This window comes from Triplophysa rosa, linkage group LG4 (assembly GCF_024868665.1).
Source record: "Triplophysa rosa linkage group LG4, Trosa_1v2, whole genome shotgun sequence".
NCBI classification, from domain to species: Eukaryota; Metazoa; Chordata; class Actinopteri; order Cypriniformes; family Nemacheilidae; genus Triplophysa; species Triplophysa rosa.
In genome coordinates this window covers 1,785,074-1,795,215 of record NC_079893.1, presented here as the reverse complement: position 1 = coordinate 1,795,215, position 10,142 = coordinate 1,785,074, and positions in this window count along the sequence as shown.

The window sequence follows — 10,142 nt, the reverse complement described above, 5'->3', positions numbered from 1 at the left end:
TCCAACGATTTTGGCTTCTCTGCTGGAGCTTTAATATAACCCTCACCGCACATATCTGCACGGGTCCATAAGCTCAAAGAGAGATCTGGCCAGGGAAGCACTCGGCACAATCTACCTATTATACAAATATCAACAGTTCACATCAACATTCAGCTATTACCACCTGTGGTGTATAAACCAGCCTGCGCAAATGCTGTTCATGTTAACGGTCAAAGCTTTCTGGATGTTTAATATTGCATTGTTTGACAGTCATGCTTATCAAGGTTTGTATTTATGTTCATATGTACAAACCCAATTTGGTACAAACATATCTTTGTGTTGTCAGTGATACGGATGTAAATGACGCCTGACGCCTGCTGACACTTCTTGGAAGATGATAAATTAAAAAGACATAACATTACATTTCATTTTTAAAAGGTCCTTTCACATAACTAAGCAATTACTTTTAACACCCAAACAGCATCATACCATAGCCATAGCAACTGCCTAGCAACACTTTAGTAATCACTTAACACCACGCTATCAACCATTAAAAACACTAAATTAAATGAAGAGGTTATTTGCAAAAATAGATAAAAAATCTGGGTTTTATGTGCATTTAAAGTAAAATCAATCAAACTACAGTTGTGTTTCTTGATTAAGTAATAATAACTCAAAATAAAAAACGCAGCTAACTAACATTTTAAATTAAAATCACATGAATTAGAAACACACAACAACACAAGCAACACCTTAACAACCACCTGGCATCGTGATTTCAACCTTTCAGATCATCAAACTAAATGTAATTAAAAAAATCTGGCAACAACACAAGTAACACCTTAACAATCACCATTCAGAAAACCAACAAAAATATGCACACTAAATATCCCAAAGACCCTAGCAACAACGTAACCACAGCCTAGCAATGTGCAATCAATCATTTACAACAGTAAACTAAATATAGTAAATCAAAACATAAACAATCTGGCAAAAAAGCAACACATGGCAATGTGCCATCAACCATTGAGAACACTAAAGTAAATACAGTAAGCAAAGTTTTGACAATCTGGCAACAACCCAGAACATCATTGCAACACTTTAACAACCACCTAACAACATGTAAACAACCATTCAGAACACTGAACTAAATATAATAAGCAACATATTTACAATCTGGTAACAACACAACCGACACCCACCTGGCAACATGCTATCAACCAATGAGAGCACAAAACTAAATATTTTATACAAAATCTTAACAATCTGGCAACATCACAGCAACATTTTAATAACCACCCAGCAATGTGAAATCAACCGTTTGGAATACTAATCTAAATACAGTAAGCAAAATATTAACAATCTGGCAACCGTCTTTGTTCTTACAGCAAACATAGCTTTAATTATCGATCGCAACTTTCTAATTAATTCCAGTATTTTGGAGACTTCTGTCAGATGAAGCTGGGTCACATGTACCATCACTCCGCCTTGAGCAATTTAGAGCAGAGCGATTATTTTCAGCCTGTGACTGACTGTACGCACACGTGCCTAGAGAGAGAGAGAGAGAGAGCGAGAGAGAGAGAGAGAGAGAGAGAAAGTGAGAGAGTGAGATACAAAACAGAGAAAGTGCAGGGCAGAAATAATGGGAGCGACCCAACAGATAGAGAGCGGCCCATGTAGTTGTCAAAAAATGCAGGCGTCAGTCTTTCTCTTGTCACGGTAGAGAAATGACACCTTCCCCCCGCTGGTGTCTCTAACCCTTCATCACACATGGAGTCAGATAGTGTCATGGCTTCCCTATCAAGCATTAGGCCACCTCAGAAACATGCACCAATCCCACAGAAAGATTGACACTCCTCTGTGGAATAATATCAGTCTCGGTCTCAAAGTGAATACGGACGCTTTGAACTGTCAGTCATATCATGAAAAGCTAATGCTAAGGATTGCACAGCGGGTGATACGGCTAGCCCGAGTTTGTTTATCAAAATACAGAATCCTGCCTGTTTAGCGGATGTCACATTTAAATCGATAAGTACACGTTTACTTCTCACGCATACAAATTTGATGTGAATAAAAGACGCCTGCATGTCTATTCTTCGTAAAGAGCGCACCGCTGTATCCACTGAGTTGTCACGACTGCTCTAAAAGAGAAAGTTTGCCATGTGTTTTGCCCGAAAGTACCATCTCTTTCACTTGGGCACACAATAACGTTTCGCACAGTGCAGATGCAAGCAAATTTGCTGCTCAGGATTTTGCACGATTCAATATAAACCATGAGCAAACTGTAAAATAGATATTTCATTGGATATTTATTTTGAATTAGTGTTTCATCCCATCCCATGGCAATAAAAGTAAAGTTGAGAAGTGATTTGTGATTAAATGTCTTTAAAGAGTAACTATTACAATGCTCTTAAAAAGACATTTCATGCCGTGTGTAATGTTGGTGTGTGTGAATGTAAGCAGTCTGTCAAGTTGTAACGCCGAAAGTGAACGACTAACAAAGTTCTTGGCTTGGGGAAAAAAGGAGTCGACTCTGAATCATGCGAACGAGTCGTCTGTCGTTCTAATTTCAGTTCCGGGGGAAGGATTTGCGTCACTCGGTGTAACGCCCGCCTACGTTCCATTTGCAACACTGCACGCGGTAGACCAATCACAGCAGACTAGACCATCTGACCAATCAGATCAGAGTAGGCTGACAGAAAGGAGGGGATTAGACAGATGAATCACCGAACGAATCATTTGAGAGTCAGTCAAGAAGTGAGGTAATAATAATGGCCTATTATTAGAAGATTAAAGTGTTTTTACACCGTGTATGTACGTGAACTTGTCGTTGGACACTCCATCAACCAAAGTAGGACCTTAAAAATCACCACATATTTACTCTTTAAATTTAAATTCATATGAAATGACTTGGAATTGAAGTCCCAATAAACAAGAAAAGTCGCTCATGAGATCTTTGTAATGTCTCCAACGAGATAAAATGGAGAGCAAATGAAAACTCTAGTGTCTCAAACATTTCTCACCCCCCCCCAAAAATGAGAATTTCAATTGATGTGTATAAACGAAACACAACCGAGAACTCCATCAAATCTCCCGAGCTTTGAAAGAGCAACAGGTGTTCAATAACCTTCTGAATATCCCCAGTTGATTTGCTTTTGCATGAGTTTAGAGGACAGAATACAATGTCGTAGATGTCAAACGGTGGAGATAATCCGCTGGAGCTCTGGTACCAGTCTGCCAGTATAATTTGCTAATCTGACTTTTGTTCAGATGGTTTGAGATGAAAGCGCTCAGGACAAAAGCACACATCTCAGACGAAACACTGTGAACATTGACCTTATTTCTCCAGTTTACACATACTCGCTGTGAAGTCTCAAGTGCTCTTACCAAAGCAAACATCACTGACCCATGCAAATTATGGACAGGTTTAATGAAATCACAATTAAATGTAGCAGCCAAGCAAAATAAAACCAAGTCACAAGAATGAAATTACTAACAAACTGCAGTTGAATTGATAGTAGGACCCTAGAAGAGAATATCTCTGCAAACATCTCGCATCTGCATCTCATTGCAAACTTAACCTTTTTGTAGTCTGCATCAAAGACAAATTGTCGCTGTCCTTCTGAAACGTCGTATGTCCCATTTTTTTTGGAAATGGAGAAAACACAGTATTTAATCATTTAAAAAGTACAAAGTTGACAAGCACTTTTTAATACTTTTTATCGGTTAGATATTTGCAAAACCCAGTGACAAACAAAGTGTGACTAATAATAATGATTTATCACAAAATTTGGAGATACGAGGTTTCAGAAAGACAGCAGTGATATGATCGTTTGAATCCTGTGACTTTGCTTAGATGGTTCTGATCCAAATTTTCATTATATTTTGACAGCAGAATACAAGGATTTTGTTTATACAGTATATGAACAGTTTGGTTCCAAAATGAGATAACTCAAAAATCATGTTTTTTTTATTGTGCATTCCAATTACTATCAATCAAACTGTAGTTGGTTTGTTTTGGTTTAAGCCATAATAACTGAAAAAAATACAGCTAACTAACACAATAAAACACAATAAAAACATGATAACATAATAAAAAACATGATTTTAGAGTTATCTCATTTTGGAACCAAACTCTTCATATACTAAACACAGTAACGATGATGAAATTACTCAGTGTCCATGTCGACATGGCAACAAGACATTTTAAAGTTTTGGTCAGTGGTCTTCCAAGGAAGCACAGCCTGAAGTGAAGAATTCATAACTTCACATTTTGTATGTGAATTGTGCATAAAAAGGTTATTAGAATGAAACAATAATAAAGGCCATACTAAAACATGAATGAAATAGTATGCATACGAATTCGCCATCTCATTGCCGTGAGATTGTGTTATAAAAGTCATCCAAGTTGGGTGAATAAATCAGCTACTAAACAAGTTGAAAGAAATGGAAAAACTGTACATAATTTCAGTCTGAGAGTCTCACACGCAAGCCCAAACACCCACAACAAATTTACAAACCACTGACAACCCAGTGTTTTCTTTTCCGAATTAAATTTATCACACACAGTATGGCCATCCTATAAAAACAAACACAAGCAGCCTAGAGGTAGTGAAGTAGTCGTGATTTATACCGGCTTACGTGAGTCTGCACGGAGTATTAAACCAAACACAAGAAGAAGCGTCTGTGACTCTCCATTTCTCCCTCACATTCATGTACAAGAGGACTTACATCAGCAGATCAGCCTCAGATTTATCAGTAAATCTTGACATAGTCATAGGTGGATTGTGGGATTGATGGCAGTACCCACATAACCCTAACTCTAACCGTATGTATGTAGACTTTCAATCAGAATACGACGCTTTCTTGTAACGTATCTAGCATAAAGGTAATGTTAGAAATGATGAGTTTAATTTCAAGTTCATGTCTACATTATTAAAGTTAGATGTAGGGTGATGGAGCTGCTTATCTTCCGGATACTGTAGTCTCAAACACTAAATCAATGATAGAAAAACACAGATAAATAGCTTTGAAACTGATTATCAGTTATGCCATGAAGCTGGGCTCGGGGTGAGAGAAATATCATCCAGTCCCTTCATTTCCTTCAACACTAATTTGCATTTTAATTCACTCACATTAGCTCGTTCTCGTTTATGCTAATTGGCCGCTAACCCAAGCGCTCTGCGTTTTCCTCCTCACAAGAGTCATCTACAGTACAGAGGTCTGTCTACGCATGCCTTCCGGTGAAAGAGTCGTCTCTCACGAGCCGTTTCTTGTAATAGCGGTCCTCCGGTGTCTCAGGTAGTGATGTGAGTTACCAGACAGCCTTTCTAAATATGCCACACTAATGACTGAGTCTTACGGCGCTGTCACAGGGGGAAAACATTGATGTTTGCCGTAATGGAGTCTGATGGAGCTGTTTAGAGGAAAAGGCTGGAAGGGGAGTCGCAACTCGAAACCATAATGCATTCGAGAGGAGCATTTTAATTTCTTACACGGATTGAAATCATCTCGGAGATTTGGGGACGAGGCCTGTAAGAGAGAAAAGTGACAAATCTCTTTAATATCTCAATCGTTTCTCAGCGATGAGCGACATCTTCACCTCTAGAGCTACAGAGGAGATCTCAGACATGTCTCGTACTGCGCTCAGAGAATGTGCTGTTTGACTCTCAAAGACCTCATAATATGTCTCATAAACTGTATATAGTTTCTATAGGTATTTCCCTTATGAAATAATTTTGTGAAACATTAGAACAAAGTTCACAAAATGCATAATCCAACATTAAATATATATATATATACAGTATATACCGTATAGTTGTTTCAACCCATGGTTGGGTAAAGTATGGACAAAATTAAACAATTACATTTATTAAATTTATGGAACTATATTGGGTTGATGTTACCCAACCATGGGTTGAAACAAACCAACATTTTGTATTGAAACGGTTGTGTTTTGTCTATTTTTTACCCAAGGAATGGGTTGAAAACAACTCATCATTTTTCTGTTTTCTGTATTCTGGTAGATTGTTTAGGCCATTTTTGAGTAACATATGGACAAACACAGCCATTTTGAGTTGTTTCAACTCATGCTGGGTCAAATATACACTGAAAATGATGGGCTTTTTCAACCCTTCATTTGGTCAAAATTGGACAAACCCAACAGATTAACCCAGAAAATGACAGCCCATCATACAGTAGGTTAATGTATAACCCAGTCGTTGGGTTTGTCCATTTTTGATCCAACTCAACATTTTTTTTAGAGCGTAGACATTTTCTAAACCAACAGTTTGGTTTGTCCATATTTTACACAACCATGTGTTGAAACAACCCAACATTTTTAAGAGTGTAAAGCTCTTGAGTGAATACAGAGTAACCTTTAACAAAAGACAAAGCGCATATCTCATCTTTGCATTCAGATATAGGCTATAAACACTGTGACAAACAAATAATACCCAGATCCTCATGAGAGGGTGGCACTTTAAGTTGTGCTGAGGTTGTTCCACTCATAATGCTGTAAACATTATGCTATAGTAAACAGTAGTTTATTTGCAGTGATAACTGACACGTCCACCTGTTTCATTACAAGACCATAATCTGGCGAAACCCTCTCTCCTTCCCATATACATCATTATATTACCCTTATATTTTCTCTTGCTCCGGCCTCTTAAAATGGGACGGGTACCGCGGAGGAAACGTGATTAACTCTCTGCAGCAACAGCCCTATCTCACACAACACAAGATTATTTGCAGTAATTCCACAGTTCTGTTGGAGCGAGCAATAAATTAAAAGAGTGTGTGGAAGAGTTAACACACACACGCACACACACTTCATCTAACTCTTGTTTCAGGATGAAATTAAATCGGTTAGAGATCTCCAAAACTCTCTCTTTTTTAACTGTGAAATCTTTGTTCACAGTTATCTTCGTTTCATATCTCTTGACATTTTCAAACGATGACTAAGAACTGAATCATATTACTGACGAACACGGTTATTAACTATTTACCGTACAGTAAATGCTCGGACATGGGTTTGATTGTGGCTTGTGATGTCCCCATCATTTACTGTCTTCTGTCTGCGAAAAAGAGACAAAGATGTCAGGGGCTGATTACAGTGTTTAGCTTAAAAATGCTACGGTATAGTGCATTGGAATATTTTTCCTTTTGTTACTGATGTTTGCCTAGAAAAGCCATTGCTAACCATTGCAGTTCCATCGAGAACTGTTTGGATTGTGTAAATTGGGTGGAGGCTGATTTGAATGCCAGTTTGCAGTCAGTCAGTCATTGTAGGCACGCCCTCGCGACCAGATGTAAAGAGAGGTCGTGTTGAGGGGTACCTTTATTTTGTGGTACTCCAACGGTCCAAGGGTCAGTCCATGTGCTAAAGAACCTGTTAGCACCATAGAATATTAAAAATACCACAATAGCACTTTTGGGTACATTTTTATGAGAGTAAATCTTGAACACATCTGAAACTTCCACACTTCTCTTCTACCTTGCAAGCACAACAATTTCCTCCTGGAAATGCAAATCTCGTTGAAATGCAAACAGAAACTTCTGATAATTTCTGTGCGGGATGAAAGCGCTCACACCGCAACGTGAAGAAGATCCGTGATTTACCATCTGCTGCCGAGCACCTCGATAAACAAAACAAGCAGCTGGACGTGTATACTTGCATTCGAACACACACGCAATCACACACACATCAACACAAAGACATCAATCTCTCAGGTGCGCGCGCCACCCAGCACCTCAGATTGCGTCCTTTGATGTCGGCGCCATTTTCTGTTTAATATTCCACTCAGTTGCGCTCGCAAGACCGAAAGCTTGAGGGACATCACAATGCTGGAGTGCGTTAAGATTTCAGGGCTGACATGGGAGCAAAAAGAATGGAAATAAAAGAATTACTGAGCGATAAAAACGGACAGATAAAGGAGGGCAAATATGTCATACACACTATATTTCGTCAATAAATCTTACCAGAAATGACACGGGTTTTACAAACCTGATTCGCTCAAGAGAACCGCAGTGAGGGTCAAACATTCCTGGAGGAAAATATTATGGCTCGAGAGGTAAAACACGATTTTAGTGTTTCTCCTAAAATGGTTGGATGTGTGAACTACAAACAGCAAAAAGATATTAATCACAAAATGATCAACATTGAATAATTAAATCTATCGATGGCAATTGTTTCATCAGTCCAGCAAGGCTGTTAATTGAACTAAATATCAATAATTAGGTGTCCGTATCGATGCAGCCCAACTCTCAGTTTAATCGTCTCTCTGTCTAGAAAAAAATAAACGAGACTTTAAGGAAACCTGATTTGCTATTTTCTCCTCAACAGCTAGGTTAAATCTGTTCTACGTTCACCTGTGCGATCGTCTTCGACCCAGTCTCTTGTGATAAAGGCCCGGGATAGCGCGCGCGCACCGTCCGTTAAATAGCGGTTAATTACCCAGCGGCGGAGATGAAAGGCTCATTTGTGAAACGGACTCCTTCTTGCATTGATGAAATAGCTCTTCAGGTTCACACACTCGCTCACGCGCAAACAAATACGCCGCTTCGACGCGTGCTACACCTCGCGCAATCGTGATGGGGTGACGCTAAGGAAACAGATTATTTTTAGAACGGTTTCCGGGGGTGAGTTTCCGACGCGGCGTGAATAATTCACGAGCCTTCATTACTGTTATCGACTGTGGCCTCACGCGGACAAACCTATAGATAATGTCTTTCTCTGATAGAAGGTTGAGTGACATAAGTGCAGCATTGCTTCCGAAAGGGACGCTTTTCTCCTTCAAGAAGGTCTGCGGCTCTTCACACCTCTGCGCGCGCACGCACGCACGCACGCACGCACGCACGCACACACACGTACTCTGCTTCATTGCATCCCAAGCAGGCGTATTAGTAATCCATCAATGCTATTTCCAGTCTGTGGTCTCGATGGCTGGCAGGGAGGGAAAGGATTGGAGGAGAGACCTTGGACGCCGCCGTGGCAAAATAATCACACAAGGTGCCTGTGTCCCCAGCTGGACTTCTGGAAAAGGGGAGGGGGTGAGATAAAGAAGGTAAACAATATCAGTGACACATGCAATAGATCCTGGGAGGCTCTGTAATAATATTGCAGTGTCACGGTGGCATGAAAGTCCGGACGGCGGCTGTGAGGTCTAAGGTGTGTGTGTGGGCATGTGAGAGAGCAGGATATTGTTTATCTATCTATATCTATCTCTCTCTATATATATTATTTATCTATATATGTTTCTGAGTCGCGCCTCGGTGCGTCAATGCTTTGCCAAGAACGTTTTGTAACTCAATGTTGGACTTGGACTCAGAAAGTGAAGGGCTGCCTGTGTTCACTAAACTAGCATACTTTGCATACTGTGCGCAGTTTGTGAATTTCAAGTATGCATACCTGGACGACCTTCACATCAGTGTGCTGAATACTGTCTCCCACATTGCAAAGCACTCGAATAGACGGCACCATGTCAACCATGTAACCATGGTATTTTATGGCAAATACCATGGTAAAACGTATAGTCACTGTAGTAAAACCACATTTGCTTATTTTTGGTGTTATCTTTAGTAAAACCAAGTGTAATTTTCACAAGACTGTGTCCAGTGCACCATAACAATGACTATAATGATGATTTGCGATTTCCGTTCATCAGATGGCCAAATCATTAGACAGAACTGGAAACATAAGACGACTGTTTTGGTTTTCGAGTGGCCGACTGGATGGCGCTTTGAATTAAACAGGCACATAATGAGGTCAGGTGACTAACATGGTTACGCAAATATCTAGTTGTGAGGGGATATTGAAAAATTGATTTTGACATCACTTCCAGTTTTGTCATCACAATGGAAATGAAAGGTCAAGTTGAGAACACTGCGTTCTGAACGGTTGCCAAATGAGTACTCAATACGCACATGTACAAAACAACCCAGCTGAATAAAAAACACACAGAAAGTGTCGGAGACATTCTAATGGATTTAATGATATAGTGTTTTGATTTGACTGGAAACTATGACAGTGTCTATCGATGTGATGTTATGTGGTGGATGGGAACCAATGGAACACCATTAAGTCCTACTGGAATAAAACCTCAAACACACTACATAAAGGAATTTTGTACGGGTTTAATGGTAAACAGTTGATGGCTTATAAT